The 22,748-nt window shown below is 46.7% G+C and overlaps 1 protein-coding gene across 5 annotated transcripts in view; it reads left to right on the top strand.

The window, feature by feature from the left end:
- The window catches only part of Lrrk (Leucine-rich repeat kinase), a 330,029-nt gene that overhangs the window by 171,225 nt on the left and 136,056 nt on the right, over nt 1-22,748 (top strand). The gene's annotated exons all lie outside the window — the stretch shown is intronic.

Here is a 22,748-nt window from a genome sequence, read left to right as displayed (position 1 = left end):
CGGTATGTAGTGTGACGAGCGTGTAGGTGGTGGGGACGGTGTGGTGCAGCGCCGTGGTTAGTGTGTTAGCGAGCGACACTAGGTATGGATGGTGTGTGGCCCCAGTGCTGTATGAGTGTTAGCCACACCTTATTGGGTTTTCCGTAGCTGAGGCCTTGTGTGTGTGTGTGTGTGTGTGTGTGGCCACACCCCTGGTCTCTTAAGAACCACTCGGAGTGACACAAGCAGCAGCTGGTGAATATCCAGGCATCAGCTGTGGGAACCAGAGTGTAAGACGCACAAGTGAAGGACACTGGAACACTGGAACGTAAAAAAAAAAAAGAAGAGGAAAGAAAGTGTTTACGAAGAAATATTCCAGTATTTGAGGACTGGAATCGTGTTGGAAGTCATTTGGAAATAGTATTTTTGTCTTCAAGTGCTAGAATTTGTTATGAGCAAGTTGATAAGACCCGTAGGATATGATGGCCTGACCTTTGACCTAACCTTTAAAGAGGATGAGGTCCAAGGCCAGGTTGTCTTACCCTAAGACCCATACAGCTGTGCTCAGAGGGTGAATCCATGTTCAGGAGGTTAATTTCCAGGGAATTTTACTGGAAGCTTTTGTGAGTGCCGGAGGCTAGGCCTGTGTGGTTGCTGAATCTGGAAGCAGTGAGCCGAGCTGGAAACATCACACTGGGTCATGGGTAAGGCCTCCGCCCTCCCCTTGTTTGTATCTGACACCCCCACCAGTAACATGCACTTGTGGTATGCATTATTGGTATGCACTCGTAATGTATATATATATATATATATATATATATATATATATATATATATATATATATATATATATATATATATATATATATACTTGTGTTATGCACCAGTAATAAGCACTCGTGTTATGCACCAGTAATAAGCACTCGTGTTATGCACTAGCAATATGCACTCGTGTTATGCGCTGGAAGTATGCACTCGTGTCATGCACTGGCAGTATGCATTCGTGTTATGCACCATTGATGTGGACTCGTTATGCACTGGTGATATGCACTAATAGTATGCACCATATCACTTCGCCACAGAGGTTCTACACTGTCTTCTTCTTCGTTGATTTCATTGTGATGTCGAGACACATGAGTCTGAATGTCTTGTGTACATTATTATGTCGCAGTGTTTATGAACTCTGTACAACCTAGGTGTGATCTAGCAGAAGTAAATAGTGATTCTTGCGTCACTGAAAGTTTTTCTCGTGCTTAAGTGCATATGTGAAGGTTTTCACAACTGCAAAATACCTTTTATTCACTGTGATATTGAACCGTAGGATATCTTTTTTTTTTTTCATTTTCGTTTGAGTGAGGAATGTTTGTCGTTGTGTACATTGGCGTCGCCAGGAAGGCCTTGAAGTGGGTGTGTGTGTGTGTGTGTGTGAGAGAGAGAGAGAGAGAGAGAGAGAGAGAAATGGCAGAAAAGGTTTGCCGTGAGGGCCGCGGTAAAGAACGATGAGAGAGATAATGAACAGTTGCCTGATGATGGCTGGTGTCGGAGAAGGTCAGGGTGGGTAGAGGCCCTGTGGAGAGAGAGAGAGAGAGAGAGAGAGAGAGAGAGAGAGAGAGAGAGAGAGAGAGAGAGAGAGAGAGAGAGAGAATTAACCGTGGGAGATAGAGGCATTAACCGTGCGAGATAGAGACATTAACCGTAGAGATAGAGACATTAACCGTGGGAGATAGAGGCATTAACCGTGGCAGATAGAGAGACAGTAACTGTGGGAGGTAAAGGGAAGGAAAGGATGACTTGCGAGATACAAAGACATTCAAGGCTTAGAAAAAATTCAAAGGGCACAAAGTTTCCCCTCATCGTCGACCACAAAGGGAACTGCCCTTTTTAAAGGCGCCGTTGATAGTAAAAAGCGATTACGACGTAGATCTGAGGGAGTAAGCGGATATTTCGATATAATATGACGAAGGCGAACGGGGTTTAATACGTCGCTTGATTTCCCAGAGGTAGAACTGTCATTCTCGACGACAAGCAGTGATAGTAAATTAGTTTTTTTTTATTATTTATGCAGTAAAGAGACACAGAGTGACTGAGAATATGCAGGTCCGGAGGAGAAGCCAGTGAAAACGGTGACTGAAGTTTGGCGAGAGAAAGAGGCCAGATTTTCCACCGCATGTGGGGTGAAAAATGTCCCATCATCGTGAGGAATATGAGGTCTTTATTTTGAGAAGGTGAAGGTTGGTGGAAGGGTCAGCTTGCTCCAGCAGGTGACCTTAATAAATCCTTATGTATTAAAGAGGGAATTGATGAGATGGTGGAAGAAGTGAAGTCACGAAAGCATGTGAGAGAGAGAGAGAGAGAGAGAGAGAGAGAGAGAGAGAGAGAGAGAGAGAGACTAAATAGAAGGGAAGGAAGGAAGGAGGAGGAGGAGTAGATGGCAATATGTGATAGAAACCGCGGCGAGGGGAGACTGCGGCAGACGGGACGCGGACTGAGTCTGTGATGAGGGAGACCCACTTTGGCGAACTAGGAGCCGGGGAAGAGATATGATCACCAGCGAGGCAAAGATGATGCGAGAAACTCGAGAGGCAGGGAGGGAGGAATGACAGGGGCAGAAGAGGAACGGTGACGCTTAATGTCTCCCGGTACACAGTTCCGTCCCGTTTCCACGTCTAAAAACCCCATATATGTTTCCCCCTCATTGCTGCGTCGGTGGTCCGTTAATGACACCGTCCAGTAAGCATACTTGTGATCCCCGTGATGTGTAGTGTGTCTTGGAACAACAACAACAACACCACGACCTTCCACAGATGGCAGTTGAGTCGTGCCTTCGTGATGCTGGGAGTCCTGGTCAGGTGACTATCGAAGAAAGTTCATCTGTGCTGAACAGTTCATCCGTGATGGAGAGGATGTGTTCGACCTTATATGTGGAGTGCTGTTCGCACACGTGTGTGTGTGTGTGTGTGTGTGTGTGTGTGTGTGTGTGTGTGCCTCCTGGATATTTGTGTGCCTCATCGCTTCTTAACTACACCACAAATTGCTCTGCTGGTCACTACGTCACACTATTACTTATTTTCTTATTTTTCTAACAAGATGGCGACCTGACCTCGTTTGCTTGTTTGTTTGTTTTCCGTTAACATTAACACGGAGTGACAAGGTAATGTTAAGTTCTTGAGAACGACAATACGATCCTTGACCACGACGGTACGACCCCTGACCACGACGGGACGACCTTTGACCACGACGGTACGACCCCAGACCACGACGGAACTACCCTTAAGAACTACGGTACGATCCTCGACGAGAGCGACAACACGACCCTTGTATATGATGAACTGGCCTCCCACCTGACCCTCAAGGAAGAGTTACTTAGAGGGAGCTGTTCATGTTGAGACAGAGAGGAATTGTTGCGTCAGACTCAGGTGGTGGAGGAGAAGAGACAGTGTGTGTGTGTGTGTGTGTGTGTGTGTGTGTCTTACGAGCGATGGTAAGTGCGTCGGGAGGGAATGAGTGCGATCAGGGGTAGAGGGTGTGGGTGCTTATAGAGAGAAGGTAAGGTAGAATCTCTCTCTCTCTCTCTCTCTCTCTCTCTCTCTCTCTCTCTCTCTCTCTCTCTCTCTCTCTCTCTCTCTCTCTCTCTCTCCCGGAATCACAGGATTGCCTCCAGATTGGTTGTGTCACCACGGTATACACACACACACACACACACACACATACATATGGCTGTTTAAACACAATCCATAAGCAGCTTTAATGGCTTCATTTCCGTGAATACATGACCATGTTTTAATTGGTGTAACGATAGATAGCTGAAAGTGATGAATAACCATAGTAAATAATGTTTAATGATTAATGTATATTGATGTTTATACATTGATACTGAACAGTGACACACCGTTTAATAGTTTTTATATATATATATATATATATATATATATATATATATATATATATATATATATATATATATACATATATATATATATATAATGAGCTAACGCTTTTATAGCTAATGTATATTGATGGCTATGATAAAGTAACGTTTGATAGTTAATTTATATTGATGTCCGTGATGACTGTGATGTTGAATCGATAGCGTAGGATTAATATCTTCTGAACTCTAACGATGGTTCAACAAAGGGGCAATTGTTTGGTTGACGATTGTTTCGTCCTGAATGAAATTTCAACAGGTACGTTGCGTTTTTTAAACCCGCAATTGGAAGTTCAGTCAGAGGCTAAATTGGTAATGTACGAGTCTGAGCAAAGAAATATGGTTTGGAAATAGGCAGGGAGCTGCAGGGATATTTGTGTGGTCGTCTGAAACGGTGTGCGTCTGTGTCTGTGTGTGTGTGTGTGTGTGTGTGTGTGAGCGAGTAGACAGAAGTGGTGGTAGACAGGAAGGGATGGAGGCCCTGCGTAGGGACCCCGGGTCTTGGGAAGACCAAAAAGGAGTCTTTGACAGCCGTGGTCGTCGTTCTCGGTCGCCGGAAACTGTCGAGAAAAATACATGCAGTTGGGGACAGTTTTCCTCATTCTTGTGGCATTTCCCAGAACTCAGCGGGTTTATCTCCACATGTGCATAAACAACACAACCCACAAGTTTTGATTTGGACGAGTTTTGATTTGTGCTTCGACGTCGACGTGTGTTGCAGAGTCGCAGTTTTGTGGAGTGATTTCGTGGGCGATATTGTGGATGGATTTTGCACCTTTTCTCTGTTTCTCCAAGGTGTAGCAAGACAAAGCCGATGCATCTGATGGAAAAGCAACTTGATTAATATAAGGCTATTGAAAGGGCACGGTAAGAAGAGTAATAGAAATATATAGCCATGGAGTCGGACGCCATCCTCCCCCTTTTTTTTATCCATTTCTTGATCGTGTATCCGGAACCTGTCTGGGATTTGTCCTGTGTGGCGTGGGTTAAGTTGGATTACGTGTGTGTGTGTGTGTGTGTGTGTGTGTGTGTTGGGGACTGGCTTCAAGGTGACAGCCTCGCTCGGATTTTTTTTCTCTTCACATATTCCCTGCTGGTCAATTAGTTAATTGTTCCGCAGTAGTTGTATATTCAAGAGGTGGTGCAGGGCTGGGGTTGTATCTGGGGGCACTGGTGATGCAGGGTTAGGGTTGTGTGTGTTGGAGGGGGGCTTGTGATGCAGGGTTAGGGTTGTGTGTTGGGGGGGCACTGGTGATGCAGGGTTAGGGTTGTGTGTGTTGGAGGGGCACTGGTGATGCAGGGTTAGGGTTGTGTTTGGGGTTGGAGCTGTAGCGCCGGTTCTTTACATTCTGGTCTTTATTATATTAACCTATTTTCTTTCTTTCTTTCCAGGTACGTGAGTGAGGGAGTCAGCCTCTGGTGTGTACAGTAAGTGCTTGTGTATTCTCTGCTGTGTTTATTGGTGTTGATGATGTACACATCTTTTGTGTGTAGCAAGTGTTCATGTTGTACATCTCGTGCTGGCGATGCTGTGTCCTGTATACCTGGTCTTGTGAATACCTTTATGAATATATTGTTGATGTTGTTGGTATATGCTGTATCTGTATAGAAAGCACTATACGATGTATCCTCTTGTATAGACAACAGTGGTGTAGGAGATAACGGTAGATATAGACAAGTAATGCGATGTGAGACATGATAGTACAGCGGACGTGACCAAAGGAGTAACAGAAATCGAAACAGAGGAGATCAGGGAACCACAACAGACAGGTACAGTAGTACTGTGAACGCGTGAGGCGGCACAGAGAGGGGAAGGAAAGAGAGTGAAGGAATAGACGAAACAAGAAGGGGTTAAATACTACAGCGGTTCCCTACCTGGGGTCCGTGAACCCCTTGGAGGATACGTGAGGGCTCATAAGGTGGTGCGTGGGATACATTTCGAGGAACGGAAAGTGTATGGCCACTGGGATGTTTTGTTTAAGCAGCGACTTGTTTTGGCAAGATATGAAGGTGAAATAATTTCTAATTCTAATGATTCACCACGGAGAAGCGTACGCAATATCTTACTCTTTGTCTAGTGAGTACATCAGTCGGAGAAGGTTAAGAACCACTGGATAAGAGTGTCTCCAGCCCGAAGTATGTGGTGTTGTGCCACTTTGGAAAGTTGTAGAGTGCGTCATGGACACCAGGGGTTCCAGCATCCAAGAAAAAGCCTAATTTTTTTTTTTTTCGCCCTGCAACAGCAGCGGTCATGTTGGGGAGATAAGGTTTAGCTCGACATTGATCATTTATTGAGGTGTTAGTAATATTGTCTAAGCCCCTCCCACAGAGGCAGAGGGTTGGATAACTAACAGAAATGCAAGGTCCACAGGAGTGTAGCATCTCGATAGGACTCCTTCGTTTCCTTCATTCGTTATTCTTTCATGTGGCCGTCCAGTAACACCCCCCTCCACCCCCCCTTCCACCTCTTCACCACTCTCTTCCTTCCCTCCACCTCAGGGAGAGAGAGAGAGAGAGAGAGAGAGAGAGAGAGAGAGAGAGAGAGAGAGAGAGAGAGAGCAGCGTCAGGAGTAGTAGGTAGTTGCAGTAATGGCAGTAGGGCGTGCGGTCTTTCCCTCCTCCAGGGACCAATAGGCCGGATCTCTTTGGGCGACGCGACAGTTAAAACCGTTACGGTAGCGTCTGCTCCCTACCTCCGCTACCTCCAATGCCTCCACTACCTCCGCTACCTCCAATGCCTCCACTACCTCCGCTACCTCCAATGCCTCCACTACCTCCACTACCTCCGCTGCCTCAGCTACCTTCGCTACCTTACCTCCGCTGCCTCCGCTACCTTACCTCCGCTGCATTGATTCTTCATCCTTGTAACTGCTCCTGGTGAACGATGTTTCTGGTATTGACTCGTGTAATCTACTGGTGGTGCCCTTTACCCCCCTTCCTCTATGCCACCAGCGACAGCAATAGCGATGATATTAACTTTCGTAACAACCACGTCAGGGATAACCACGGTGGCGGTAGTTATCTACAGCCTCAGAAAACAACCAAGGGTAATGTAACAACCATGGCAACAACTCCGTCAGAAACAACCACGACGAGAGCACACGCTCCACACGACGACAGGTCTCGCCTCGAAGGTGGAGGAGGAGGAGGAGGAAGACGACGACGAGCTACTGCTGCTGCTGCGTGGCCGCCGTCATGGTGAAGCAAGGAACATCGTCATGGTCGCCTCCCGAGGGTTCCTCCCCTCACCCACGCAGCCAGAAACAGAGTCTGACTTTAAACACGAGGATAAATTGGGCCCGTGAACACCAGTGATGACTTTTTTTTTTTTATATGTATATAACTCAATCGGATTACGGTGGTGTGTGTGTGTGTGTGGTGAAATGAACGCTGATGAAGGGCTCCGCTGTACACACAGCTCCGGTGCTTACTGTTGTTGTTGTTGTTGTTGTTGTTGTAGTTTTTTTATTTATTTTCCCTCGTGTTTCCACGTACAAATGCTCATGTTCCCCCCTGCGTTTCCACGTACAGTAGTACGGCTATAGCTCTCTCTCTCTCTCTCTCTCTCTCTCTCTCTCTCTCTCTCTCTCTCGGCAGCGCCTAAACTCGTCTCTTCCTTCACCCAGTGTTTATGCGCGGGAATATTTCCAGCAATTTTAACCCCACCCGCCGCCTCCCTCCCTCATTATGAGAGAGGATTTCTTCCTTCCTTCCTTCCTTCCTTCCTTCCTTCCTTCCTTCCTTCTTTCCTTCCTTCTTTCGTCCGTGAAGGCTCGAGGGTTTGAGGAGGCGTCGTGGTGTTGGAGGAGTGTGCATGACGTAGGATTTCTGGGGGATGATCACCCGCGGGGACGCCCTCTCCAGGCCAGGTTCCTCCTGATGGTGGCTAGGCCGAGGCTCTGCTCTGTCGCAGGGCAGGGCAGGGCAGGAGCCACGTTCCTCCTCCGTTTTTTTTTTTTCTTTGTTTTCAGAATTATTTTTCTTGTTTTTTTAAATTTTCTTTAAGGCGTGTGAATCTCTCTCTCTCTCTCTCCTCTCTCTCTCTCTCTCTCTCTCTCTCTCTCTCTCTCTCTCTCTCTCTCTCTCTCTCTCTCTCTCTCTCTCTCTCTCTCCACGTATTCATATCTCTAATTTTTCTTTCCCCCCCTCCATCCGTCAACCCAGTTTCCACTCCCCTTCCCCCCCAGCCTCGTATCGACCGGCCAAATGCGGTTGTCGGCCACGACCATTTGTACACATCCCCGCAACCCGCAGTTAATTCCCTCCCCTCCCCGCCCCCTCCCCTCCCAGCTGAACCACCCCTCCCCATCTCCCCCCTCCCCCACTCCCCCTTGTCGTGGGCGTGACTGGCCATCTCACTACCACGGAGGGGGAGGGACTATTTCCCTCCCCCTCCCCCCTCCCGTAGAGAGTTGGTCCTCCTTCCCTCCCCTAAAGTTCCACGTCACACAGGAGCCTCTAGAGGGAAGGGGGAGAAGGGGAGGGGTAGAAGGGAAAGGGGTGCATAGATACTTGTATAGGAGGCTGGTGATTAGGTGTGGTCCCTTCACGTCATCACGTACATAAGCAACGTGGTGACCACCTCACAACGTCCACCACGTGGGATGAGCTGATAACACGTACAGCCACGTAGGGGTAAGGCTACGTGTTAGGTCACGTCACTTCGCTCCGGGATTTGGTTAGGGTCACGTAAGTTCAGGTCACATTAGGTTAGGATGGATTACACTGAGGTCACTTCACGTTACGTCTTGATTAGATGTATTACATGAGGTCATCTCAGGTTCGGGTAGGTTACGGTGAATTACATTAGGTGCATTCAGGTGAGGTGAGGTGAGATTGTATTAGGTTACTTTATGTTGGGTTGGATTACGTCACGTCTGGTTGGGACAGACAGAGGCCAGGTGAGGGTGACCCCAATGCATGTGTGTTTGTTTGTGTGTCATTACCTGTTTGTCCTGTGAGGGGAAGGGAGTTTTACACTTGTAGGGCCCCGTGTGTGTGTGTGTGTGTGTGTGTGTGTGTGTGTGTGTGTGTGTGATCTCGGGCCCCATGGCAGCTGTTAGGGGCCAGGTTCTGCCACCCTCTGTTGTTTGCCATTCCTGGCAGGACCTGTTTTTGTCCCCTATATCCTGCAGGCCACGCTAGAAACTGCGCGTCCAGATTCAGCAGTGCTTGTGAAGGACGCGAGATTGGTAGTGCCATTGAAGGACGCTAGGATTGGATACTGCTTGTGAATGACACGATTGGGTTATGCTTGTGAAGGACTCTAATATGGGACTGTGCTTGGGAAGGATGCTTGGATATATATGTTGCCTGTGAACAACTCAAGCAGATCTGGGGAGAACTTCCTAGTTGAAGTTTCTGCTTGTGAACCATAAGGGGTCAGGTCGAAGCCAGGTCGTCACACCCGAGGGGTCGTACCGTCGTGGTCAGAGGACTTCAGAACAGCAGTCATGACTGATTGAGGAGGTGTTCAACCCTCAACATCATCTCTCTTCTGTCTTCATTCTGGAAGTGGCAGACAGCCGTGGCTCCGTCTATAGCGCGGCCCAAGTTGGAGATGATTATGTTGAGGTGGTTAGTGCCAGAGTTTTTCGGGTCCTCGAGGAACGTTTGCCGTGTGGTTAACACCAGGAAATTGGCCTCGTTAAGAGAAATAATTGCGAGTCAGTGTGGCGTCCTTTGTCGCAAGATTCTCTGGCGTCCTTCGTCGTAAGTTTCTGTGGCGACCATGGTTGGAAGTTGCTGTGTGGCTTCCGTTCGTCGGAGTGCTCGGCGGGCCCTGTCCTTCGCTGATCGTCTGATTGTCCGTAAGGAAGTGTTGAATCCTGCACGGGGAGTGAGATGGTGTTGGGTTGATGAATTGATCGTAGGTGATTATAGGATGTCGTTTATTTTCTGTTGGGCAGTTTGTCGTGAAGGGTGCGATGGTGGGACGGTCGTCCACAAATGGTGTATGTGTGTGTCCCCCCCCCCCCCCCCCCGTTAGGAGGGAATCCTCGCGTTGTTATTGGCTTGTTCAGAAAAGCTTTAGCGTATGTTGTTGAACCTGTAGCGCCAAGCTTGGATGTAAGGTTGGTGTCCTGCAGGATGTGTGAGGGAAGGGGAAGCAAGGGGGTGTGTGCACACCACGCAGGAGCACTGGTGAGTGGGTGTTGCTTTGCCGTCCCAGCCAGGACACCCTCCGCTCTGGCTTGGCTCCATGTGTTTCCGAAGCTGCACACCCAAGTGTCCTGTTACATGCCCCTCCCTCTTGTCTGTCTGACTCTCTCCTCTCCTCTCCTCTCCTCTCCTCTCCTCTCCTCTCCTCCTCCTCCTCCTCCTCCTCCTCCTCCTCCTCCTCCTCCTCCTCCTCCTCCTCCTCCTACCCTGGAGTGTAATCACAGTGAGTGGCGTTGGACCTGCTGCCGAGTGCAGGCACTGTGAATGTTAAGTTTTATGAGCGTCAGTGGCATCCTCCTCCCAACAGTGACAGGACGCACCAGCAGTGTCATGCCCCTCCCAACAGTGCCAGGACGCACCAGCAGTGTCATGCCCCTCCCAGCAGTGCCAGGACGCACCGGCAGTGTCAGATCCCTCCCAGCAGTGCCAGGACGCACTGGCACCATACCACAAGCCTTTAATCACCGATACAGTATCCCCTTCCAGAAGCCCTGGAAGGTAAACAGAAAGTTTAATAATCATTCCAGACCTGGTAAGGTTGGTTTCCAGACAGACAGCTGTGGTGAGCATGTGGGTCCCGGTCCACCACACACTGTACAGTGAAGATGGGTATGGCTGGCAGAGCTTGTCACTCGATCTGCAGGTCCCCCAACCCAAGAGATGCAGAGTTCTTAATGAGGAGGAAATGATGTTATGTGTGTGTCTGATGTTAGCTTGTATGTTTGTGTGCGTATGTGAATGTGGATGTCTTTGTGTGTTTTATTGTGTGTTTTTTTTTGTGTATGTGTGTTTATGTGAGTTGAGTACGTTCATCGTGAGATGATAATTGATGCTTGTGTCACCGTTCATTATTTTGTGAGTTAATGGTTGTTTTGTATCATTAGCGAGGCATAAGAAATTGTTCCGCATTTAATTGACATGATGCAGATGATTGATTTTATATTCAGACTGATGTATTTATTACCTAATGATACCATTAAGATAATCACGTGGTCTATCATTCATGCCAGTTTTTGTCACCGTAATCACTTAGCCTGAGTGATTCAGAGATGTAATTACCGTTAAGTAAAGCTGAATGAATGACTTATCTGTCGTGGGAGGGACTGTATTAAAGGGGGTTGGCTCTGGGTAAGTGATTTATTTGGAAGGCTGATATATTGGCAGCGTAAACCACCTCCCAGCGGACGGCCAAGGCATTATTATGGGTGTTTAACTAATGTAATTAAGAGGTAACGAGAGGGTGTGTGTAGCGGGGCCTGGGGCAGTTGTAGGAGGCAGTGAAATGGTCGTTGGTTTTGAATATAGGCTTAATATTTTGCTGTGAAAATACGAGAGATCCTCGCTGGTTAAGGGTTTTATTGTATATATATATATATATATATATATATATATATATATATATATATATATATATATATATATATATATATATTTATTCTATTTTCATTATACTTTGTCGCTGTCTCCCGCGTTGTCTAACTTTAATTATCACTCGGCAGGTTTCTTTATTTTCTTTGTGGAACATTGTTGGCCGCTAAATTAGCCCGGTAGTGACGTCGTGTCGTTGTATTAGCTGTATTGAGGAGGTTTAATTACTTGGCTCATTAAGAGGCGGCAGGACAGCGGACGGGCGAAATAATGCCTCTTTTGTACACCCCGTCCGTCTCTGCCGCTGTGAAGCCTGTGTTACGTAGCGATCCCCTGGCTCACCGCCGAGGTACCCCTCCATAGCAAAGCTATCCTTTCTTTAATGGATGCAATGTATAGCGGTCCTCGCACGTAGCTATTCCGGTGTGTATATCAGTCCTAGCACGTAGCTATTCCGGTGTTTATAGCTGTCCTAGCACGTAGCGATTCCGGTGTGTATTGCGGTCCTAGCACTTAGCGATTCCGGTGTGTGTAGCGGGCCTTGTGTACAGCGGAAGTAGAGTGGGAGGTGCCGAGCGATGCAACAAAGGAGAGGAGTGAGTGGGTGGGTGGGGGGATGACGCGTTCATGTGACAAGGGGATGGGAGGCGGGGGTCGTGGTGTCATGGGCGATTGGGGGTGGGGTGTGTGTCGGGGTCTCACGGGGGAGAGAGAAGTGGTGTCATAAGGAGTGGTGTCAAGGGAAAGAGGAGGTTGTGTCGAGTGGGAGGTAACGAGGTGCCAGAGTAGGTGTCAGGTGGGTGATTTACGAGGTAATTGTTGCTCTTGTTACGACGGGGGATCGTTCTGTCCACCTTTACTGCTTGTTCAGGCTGTGTGTGTGTGTGTGTGTGTGTGTGTGTCACGGGGAGAGAGTGTTACACCCGTGTTGCCCCGTCTCCTAACCTTGTGTGTCTTTATCCTTGTGTGTAAATACACACACGCCCCCGCGTGACTCATGGTCAGTAACGCTAACCACAACACCACGTGTGCGTGTTTGTGTGTGTGTATTTTGGTTTTCAGTTTTTGGTATGGCCTTGATGGCACGACGGTACGACCCTTGAGCACGACGGTACGACCCTTGAGCAATATGGTACGACCCTTGAGCACGTCTGTACGACCCTTGAGCCCGACCTTACAAACCATGGGTATAGTGACCAGGCCTTTGACCTGACCTGTGGGCCGGGTCAGAGACCATGTCGTCTCCTTCGAGCTCAAGTAGTTAGAAAAATAGAAAAAAATGTATATATATAAAAAAAAAAATGGTATGACTTGGAACTCATAGACAGCACAGGCAGACAGACTTACCGACAGACATACGTGCACAGCTGTCTGTCTAGCGACTGTAGAGCAGCTGGGAGAGAGAGAGAGAGAGAGAGAGAGAGAGAGAGAGAGAGAGAGAGAGAGAGAGAGAGAGAGAGAGAGAGAGAGGCCAGGGAGTCCGCCGTTCCTCCTCCTCCTCCTCCTCTCCCCACAACACGGTGCCCCACCCTCTCCTCTCCTCCACACCCGACCTTGGCAACAGATGGGATCATATGACGTGACCCCGGGACGACGACGCCGCCCTATTCCCCCTGTGACCTTTCCCTTGTCGTGTCTGTCCGAACGGCGGAGGTGTGTGTGTGTGTGTGTGTGTGTGTGTGTGTGGGAGAGTGATTATAGGGGTGTCATTGCGTGATGTATGAACTGAACTTTGGAGAACCAGAGAAGCTCCTTGAAGGGAGGAGGTAAGGAGTTGGATCTGTATTGTAGATGGAGTGTGATCCTGTAAGAGAAATCCTTTATACTCTGAACCTCTGTTTACGCTATATATTATTTTCTTTTATCATTATCGTATGACACTAAGGACCGCTTCTCCAGCGGCCCTTTCTAGCTTTAAGGTTGCGCTGCAAACAGTAGCAGGGGAAAGAGGGAATCCTTTTGAGTGAGAATTATATTCGTCGAGATTGTAATCCGTTAATATAACCTTGCCAAAGTTAAGTTTTCACTCGCGTCTTACCAACAAATAGGCGGAGTCCGGTAACATGAATCGATTGAATAGAAAGGTTGACGGACATTAGAATAAGGTTGTGTAGCGATGAGTGGCTAACCATGTGTGTTTAAAGACCAAAAGTTGATTTCAAAAGCACGGGCAGGCAGCCATTCCACTGGGACTCGGGTAATTAGTGTGTGTGTGTGTGTGTGTGTGTGTGTGTGTGTGTGTGTGTGTGTTATTGGATAAGCGTCATGCCAGCGGCGATATGAGTGGCAGTGATGACAGGTCGAGCAGGAAATTGGCGCTGTGGTATGTGTGTATGACACCGCCGCCGCCTCTGTGTTCCCACACTCCCGGCCCACACCCACGCGCCCCAGGCCTACTCACTCGCTCGCCCGCCCGCGGCACATACTTACCGGTTCTTTAAGGCCAGCCACACCCCTTGCACTCAGCCCACGAACGCACTCCCTCATACGTTCACACTTGAGGATATATATATATATATATATATATATATATATATATATATATATATATATTTTTTTTTTTTTTTTTTTTATACTTTGTCGCTGTCTCCCGCGTTTGCGAGGTAGCGCAAGGAAACAGACGAAAGAAATGGCCCAACCCCCCCCCCCCCATACACATGTACATACACACGTCCACACACGCAAATATACATACCTACACAGCTTTCCATGGTTTACCCCAGACGCTTCACATGCCTTGCTTCAATCCACTGACAGCACGTCAACCCTTGTATACCACATGACTCCAATTCACTCTATTTCTTGCCCTCCTTTCACCCTCCTGCATGTTCAGGCCCCGATCACACAAAATCTTTTTCACTCCATCTTTCCACCTCCAATTTGGTCTCCCTCTTCTCCTCGTTCCCTCCACCTCCGACACATATATCCTCTTGGTCAATCTCTCCTCACTCATTCTCTCCATGTGCCCAAACCATTTCAAAACACCCTCTTCTGCTCTCTCAACCACGCTCTTTTTATTTCCACACATCTCTCTTACCCTTACGTTACTTACTCGCTCAAACCACCTCACACCACACATTGTCCTCAAACATCTCATTTCCAGCACATCCATCCTCCTGCGCACATCTCTATCCATAGCCCACGCCTCGCAACCATACAGCATTGTTGGAACCACTATTCCCTCAAACATACCCATTTTTGCTTTCCGAGATAATGTTCTCGACTTCCACACATTTTTCAAGGCTCCCAAAATTTTCGCCCCCTCCCCCACCCTATGATCCACTTCCGCTTCCATGGTTCCATCCGCTGACAGATCCACTCCCAGATATCTAAAACACTTCACTTCCTCCAGTTTTTCTCCATTCAAACTCACCTCCCAATTGACTTGACCCTCACCCCTACTGTACCTAATAACCTTGCTCTTATTCACATTTACTCTCAACTTTCTTCTTCCACACACTTTACCAAACTCAGTCACCAGCTTCTGCAGTTTCTCACATGAATCAGCCACCAGCGCTGTATCATCAGCGAACAACAATTGACTCACTTCCCAAGCTCTCTCATCCCCAACAGACTTCATACTTGCCCCTCTTTCCAGGACTCTTGCATTTACCTCCTTTACAACCCCATCCATAAACAAATTAAACAACCATGGAGACATCACACACCCCTGCCGCAAACCTACATTCACTGAGAACCAATCACTTTCCTCTCTTCCTACACGTACACATGCCTTACATCCTCGATAAAAACTTTTCACTGCTTCTAACAACTTGCCTCCCACACCATATATTCTTAATACCTTCCACAGAGCATCTCTATCAACTCTATCATATGCCTTCTCCAGATCCATAAATGCTACATACAAATCCATTTGCTTTTCTAAGTATTTCTCACATACATTCTTCAAAGCAAACACCTGATCCACACATCCTCTACCACTTCTGAAACCGCACTGCTCTTCCCCAATCTGATGCTCTGTACATGCCTTCACCCTCTCAATCAATACCCTCCCATATAATTTACCAGGAATACTCAACAAACTTATACCTCTGTAATTTGAGCACTCACTCTTATCCCCTTTGCCTTTGTACAATGGCACTATGCACGCATTCCGCCAATCCTCAGGCACCTCACCATGAGTCATACATACATTAAATAACCTTACCAACCAGTCAACAATACAGTCACCCCCTTTCTTAATAAATTCCACTGCAATACCATCCAAACCTGCTGCCTTGCCGGCTTTCATCTTCCGCAAAGCTTTTACTACCTCTTCTCTGTTTACCAAATCATTTTCCCTAACCCTCTCACTTTGCACACCACCTCGACCAAAACACCCTATATCTGCCACTCTGTCATCAGACACATTCAACAAACCTTCAAAATACTCATTCCATCTCCTTCTCACATCACCGCTACTTGTTATCACCTCCCCATTTACGCCCTTCACTGAAGTTCCCATTTGCTCCCTTGTCTTACGCACCCTATTTACCTATATATATATATATATATTTGTGTGTGTGTGTGTGTGTGTGTGTGTGTCTCTGTCTGTCTGTCTGTCTGTGTAAGTGCCACGTTCGCACCTAAGTCACCTTGAACAGCACGCAGGGTATATAATTGGTTAGTGTTCTCTCTCTCTCTCTCTCTCTCTCTCTCTCTCTCTCTCTCTCTCTCTCTCTCTCTCTCTCTCTCTCTCTCTCTCTCACCCCAGCGTCATAATAGGTCTTTAGAGTTCGGGAATTCAATTTCGGAGACTGTTGACAGCCTCAGGCATCTCCAGTGAGCTGTAAGGGACATGGAAATCTCTCTGAGCCTAAATTAATTGAAAGTTTTTCCTCTGCCGTTTTCAAAAATATGTTGAAGCCAGTTTCCCTCGCAGAATCCTCGCCAAAGAATTAATGTATGTATATATATTTTTTTGAATGTGAACGTCGTGGCATTTTTCCAGCTTAACGTTGCTTTATGAAGAGCTTAAGCTTCCTGAACATCCAGGTGGAACGTTACCTGAACAGCTTAATCTCGTGGAACATTCAAGCTTTTTCCCATGTGTTCGTTTTACTTTCCCTAAACTCGTTTTACTTTCCCTAAACTCGTTTGATGAGGTTGACATTAAACTTAGTCTGCTTCCGTGGCCAGGAGGATGTTCATTCATGGCTATGTACAGTGTTGTTGTTTCTCAGTAGTGGTGGTAGTAGTTGTAGTAGTAGTAGAAGTAGTAGTAGTTGTTGTTGTAGTAGTATTAGTAGTAGTTGTAGTTGTAGTAGTAGTAGTAATATTTATTATCATTATCATTATTATTATGAATATTATTGTTCGAGTCCCTTTTACACTTCGGCTTACATTTATTTACGCTTGTCTTTCTCATCAAATTCGACTTGTTACCGTCTGTTCCTATCATTCCTTTGGAGTATCTCTCTCTCTCTCTCTCTCTCTCTCTCTCTCTCTCTCTCTCTCTCTCTCTCTCTATATATATATATATATATATATATATATATATATATATATATATATATATATATATATATATATATATATATATATATATATATCTCCTTATATATACGTATATGCCGGGGGTTTGCGTGGTAATGGTGTCTGGTTTTCGGTGTCATGAACCTCAACTCACTAGCCGGCGGCTGTACATGTAGGTTTGTCACACACACACACACACACACACACACACACACACAGAGTCGTGGGCGTGTGTAAGCCAGTGAAGGGAAAGAGTGGACTCTCGCTTTGATTCCCGGCAGTTGAGAGATGGTGTTTTATGGATCTTGTGATGAATAGATATGGATAGATGGATGGAGATGATAGATACATAGATGGATGGGTGGGTGGGTGGCGTCCAGAACCACGTCCCTCCCGAGCTTTTGAAGGACACCCCCCCCCCCCTTCCCGTGAGTTTAAAGGTCCCTGCTGCTCTACGTAGCCAAACTTCCCAATATGTTTCCCTTGTCGCACATTCTTTACAACTTTTTTTTTTCCCTCTACCTCCGTGCGAGAGTTTTATGACCTCCTGTTATGTAGAAGGTTTCACAATATTGGTTCATGTTTCCTCATTTTTCACGTCGATGCAAGTTTAACGGATTTTGTCCATGGTGGAGCTGCGCGTCGCAGTCACTCCTGCACGTCGCGCGTCGTACAGGTTTCTTTAGTTATCATTCGTTTTTTTTTATTTCCGACACGTTCCCCAGGTTTCGTGCATTCCTGGTTTGTCTTCTCTCTCCTCCTGTTTCCTCCTCCTCTTCTTCTCCCTCCTTGTTCCTCCTCCTCCTCCCACTCCTCTTCCTCATCTCGCGTCCCTTTCATGTTCCCAGTACTGGACGCCACACACTATATAAGATTAACCCAATGATGGTCACAGTTTCGTATGTTTCCGTTAGCGTGACTTTCAGCGTTTCAAAGAGGTTTCTTCGCTGTGTGTGTGTGTGTGTGTGTGTGTGTGTCACGGGGAGAGAGTGTTACACCCGTGTTGCCCCGTCTCCTAACCTTGTGTGTCTTTATCCTTGTGTGTAAATACACACACGCCCCCGCGTGGACTCATGGTCAGTAACGCTAACCACAACACCACGTGTGGTGTTTGTGTGTGTGTATTTTGGTTTTCAGTTTTTGGTATGGCCTTGATGGCACGACGGTACGACCCTTGAGCACGACGGTACGACCCTTGAGCAATATGGTACGACCCTTGAGCACGTCTGTACGACCCTTGAGCCCGACCTTACAAACCATGGGTATAGTGACCAGGCCTTTGACCTGACCTGTGGGCCGGGTCAGAGACCATGTCGTCTCCTTCGAGCTCAAGTAGTTAGAAAAATAGAAAAAAAAAAATGTATATATATAAAAAAAAAAATGGTATGACTTGGATCATAGACAGCACAGGCAGACAGACAGACTTACCGACAGAACATACGTGCACTGCTGTCTGTCTAGCGACTGTTAGAGCAGCTGGGAGAGAGAGAGAGAGAAGAGAGAGAGAGAGAGGATGAGAGGATGAGGAGAGAGAGAGAGATGAGGAGAGAGAGAGAGAGAGAGAGAGAGAGGCCAGGGAGTCCGCCGTTCTCCTCCTCCTCCTCTCTCCCCACAACACGGTGCCCCACCCTCTCTCTCCTCCACACCCGACCTTGGCAACAGATGGGATCATATGACGTGACCCGGGACGACGACGCCGCCCTATTCCCCTGTGACCTTTCCTTGTCGTGTCTGTCCGAACGGCGGAGGTGTGTTGTGTGTGTGTGTGTGTGTGTGTGGGAGAGTGATTATAGGGGTGTCATTGCGTGATGTATGAACTGAACTTTGGAGAACCAGAGAAGCTCCTTGAAGGGAGGAGGTAAGGAGTTGGATCTGTATTGTAGATGGAGTGTGATCCTGTAAGAGAAATCCTTTATACTCTGAACCTCTGTTTACGCTATATATTATTTTCTTTTATCATTATCGTATGACACTAAGGACCGCTTCTCCAGCGGCCCTTTCTAGCTTTAAGGTTGCGCTGCAAACAGTAGCAGGGGAAAGAGGGAATCCTTTTGAGTGAGAATTATATTCGTCGAGATTGTAATCCGTTAATATAACCTTGCCAAAGTTAAGTTTTCACTCGCGTCTTACCAACAAATAGGCGGAGTCCGGTAACATGAATCGATTGAATAGAAAGGTTGACGGACATTAGAATAAGGTTGTGTAGCGATGAGTGGCTAACCATGTGTGTTTAAAGACCAAAAGTTGATTTCAAAAGCACGGGCAGGCAGCCATTCCACTGGGACTCGGGTAATTAGTGTGTGTGTGTGTGTGTATGTGTGTGTGTGTGTGTGTGTGTTATTGGATAAGCGTCATGCCAGCGGCGATATGAGTGGCAGTGATGACAGGTCGAGCAGGAAATTGGCGCTGTGGTATGTGTGTATGACACCGCCGCCGCCTCTGTGTTCCCACACTCCCGGCCCACACCCACGCGCCCCAGGCTACTCACTCGCTCGCCCGCCCGCGGCACATACTTACCGGTTCTTTAAGGCCAGCCACACCCTTGCACTCAGCCCACGAACGCACTCCCTCATACGTTCACACTTGAGGATATATATATATATATATATTTATATTATATATATATATATATATATATTTTTTTTTTTTTTTTTTTTATACTTTGTCGCTGTCTCCCGCGTTTGCGAGGTAGCGCAAGGAAACAGACGAAAGAAATGGCCCAACCCCCCCCCCCCATACACATGTACATACACACGTCCACACACGCAAATATACATACCTACACAGCTTTCCATGGTTTACCCCAGACGCTTCACATGCCTTGCTTCAATCCACTGACAGCACGTCAACCCTTGTATACCACATGACTCCAATTCACTCTATTTCTTGCCCTCCTTTCACCCTCCTGCATGTTCAGGCCCCGATCACACAAAATCTTTTTCACTCCATCTTTCCACCTCCAATTTTGGTCTCCCTCTTCTCCTCGTTCCCTCCACCTCCGACACATATATCCTCTTGGTCAATCTCTCCTCACTCATTCTCTCCATGTGCCCAAACCATTTCAAAACACCCTCTTCTGCTCTCTCAACCACGCTCTTTTTATTTCCACACATCTCTCTTACCCTTACGTTACTTACTCGCTCAAACCACCTCACACCACACATTGTCCTCAAACATCTCATTTCCAGCACATCCATCCTCCTGCGCACATCTCTATCCATAGCCCACGCCTCGCAACCATACAGCATTGTTGGAACCACTATTCCCTCAAACATACCCATTTTTGCTTTCCGAGATAATGTTCTCGACTTCCACACATTTTTCAAGGCTCCCAAAATTTTCGCCCCCTCCCCCACCCTATGATCCACTTCCGCTTCCATGGTTCCATCCGCTGACAGATCCACTCCCAGATATCTAAAACACTTCACTTCCTCCAGTTTTTCTCCATTCAAACTCACCTCCAATTGACTTGACCCTCACCCCTACTGTACCTAATAACCTTGCTCTTATTCACATTTACTCTCAACTTTCTTCTTCCACACACTTTACCAAACTCAGTCACCAGCTTCTGCAGTTTCTCACATGGGAAACAGCCACCAGCGCTGTATCATCAGCGACAACAATTGACTCACTTCCCAAGCTCTCTCATCCCCAACAGACTTCATACTTGCCCCTCTTTCCAGGACTCTTGCATTTACCTCCTTTACAACCCCATCCATAAACAAATTAAACAACCATGGAGACATCACACACCCCTGCCGCAAACCTACATTCACTGAGAACCAATCACTTTCCTCTCTTCCTACACGTACACATGCCTTACATCCTCGATAAAATTTTCACTGCTTCTAACAACTTGCCTCCCACACCATATATTCTTAATACCTTCCACAGAGCATCTCTATCAACTCTATCATATGCCTTCTCCAGATCCATAAATGCTACATACAAATCCATTTGCTTTTCTAAGTATTTCTCACATACATTCTTCAAAGCAAACACCTGATCCACACATCCTTACCACTTCTGAAACCGCACTGCTCTTCCCCAATCTGATGCTCTGTACATGCCTTCACCCTCTCAATCAATACCCTCCCATATAATTTACCAGGAATACTCAACAAACTTATACCTCTGTAATTTGAGCACTCACTCTTATCCCCTTTGCCTTTGTACAATGGCACTATGCACGCATTCCGCCAATCCTCAGGCACCTCACCATGAGTCATACATACATTAAATAACCTTACCAACCAGTCAACAATACAGTCACCCCCTTTCTTAATAAATTCCACTGCAATACCATCCAAACCTGCTGCCTTGCCGGCTTTCATCTTCCGCAAAGCTTTTACTACCTCTTCTCTGTTTACCAAATCATTTTCCCTAACCCTCTCACTTTGCACACCACCTCGACCAAAACACCCTATATCTGCCACTCTGTCATCAGACACATTCAACAAACCTTCAAAATACTCATTCCATCTCCTTCTCACATCACCGCTACTTGTTATCACCTCCCCATTTACGCCCTTCACTGATAGTTCCCATTTGCTCCCTTGTCTTACGCACCCTATTACCTATATATATATATATATATTTGTGTGTGTGTGTGTGTGTGTGTGTGTGTTCTGTCTGTCTGTCTGTCTGTGTAAGTGCCACGTTCGCACTAAGTCACCTTGAACAGCACGCAGGGTATATAATTGGTTAGTGTTCTCTCTCTCTCTCTCTCTCTTCTCTCTCTCTCTCTCTCTCTCTCTCTCTCTCTCTCTCTCTCTCTCTCTCACTCCAGCGTCATAATAGGTCTTTAGAGTTCGGGAATTCAATTTCGGAGACTGTTGACAGCCTCAGGCATCTCCAGTGAGCTGTAAGGGACATGGAAATCTCTCTGAGCCTAAATTAATTGAAAGTTTTTCCTCTGCCGTTTTCAAAAATATGTTGAAGCCAGTTTCCCTCGCAGAATCCTCGCCAAAGAATTAATGTATGTATATATATTTTTTTGAATGTGAACGTCGTGGCATTTTTCCAGCTTAACGTTGCTTTATGAAGAGCTTAAGCTTCCTGAACATCCAGGTGGAACGTTACCTGAACAGCTTAATCTCGTGGAACATTCAAGCTTTTTCCCATGTGTTCGTTTTACTTTCCCTAAACTCGTTTTACTTTCCCTAAACTCGTTTGATGAGGTTGACATTAAACTTGGTTTGCTTCCGTGGCCAGGAGGATGTTCATTCATGGCTATGTACAGTGTTGTTGTTTCTCAGTAGTGGTGGTAGTAGTTGTAGTAGTAGTAGAAGTAGTAGTAGTTGTTGTTGTAGTAGTATTAGTAGTAGTTGTAGTTGTAGTAGTAGTAGTAATATTTATTATCATTATCATTATTATTATGAATATTATTGTTCGAGTCCCTTTTACACTTCGGCTTACATTTATTTACGCTTGTCTTTCTCATCAAATTCGACGTGTTACCGTCTGTTCCTGTCATTCCTTTGGAGTACCCTTCTCTCTCTCTCTCTCTCTCTCTCTCTCTCTCTCTCTCTCTCTCTCTCTCTCTCTCTCTCCTTATATATACGTATATGCCGGGGATTTGCGTGGTAATGGTGTCTGGTTTTCGGTGTCATGAACCTCAACTCACTAGCCGGCGGCTGTACATGTAGGTTTGTCACACACACACACACACACACACACACACACACACACACACACACACACAGTCGTGGGCGTGTGTAAGCCAGTGAAGGGAAAGAGTGGACTCTCGCTTTGATTCCCGGCAGTTGAGAGATGGTGTTTTATGGATCTTGTGATGAATAGATATGGATAGATGGATGGTGATGATAGATAGATAGAT

The sequence above is a fragment of the Panulirus ornatus genome, chromosome 48 (genome assembly GCF_036320965.1).
Source record: "Panulirus ornatus isolate Po-2019 chromosome 48, ASM3632096v1, whole genome shotgun sequence".
Taxonomy (NCBI): Eukaryota; Metazoa; Arthropoda; class Malacostraca; order Decapoda; family Palinuridae; genus Panulirus; species Panulirus ornatus.
The sequence above is the reverse complement of the archived record's forward strand: the minus strand, read 5'-3'. Positions and strand labels throughout refer to the sequence as shown.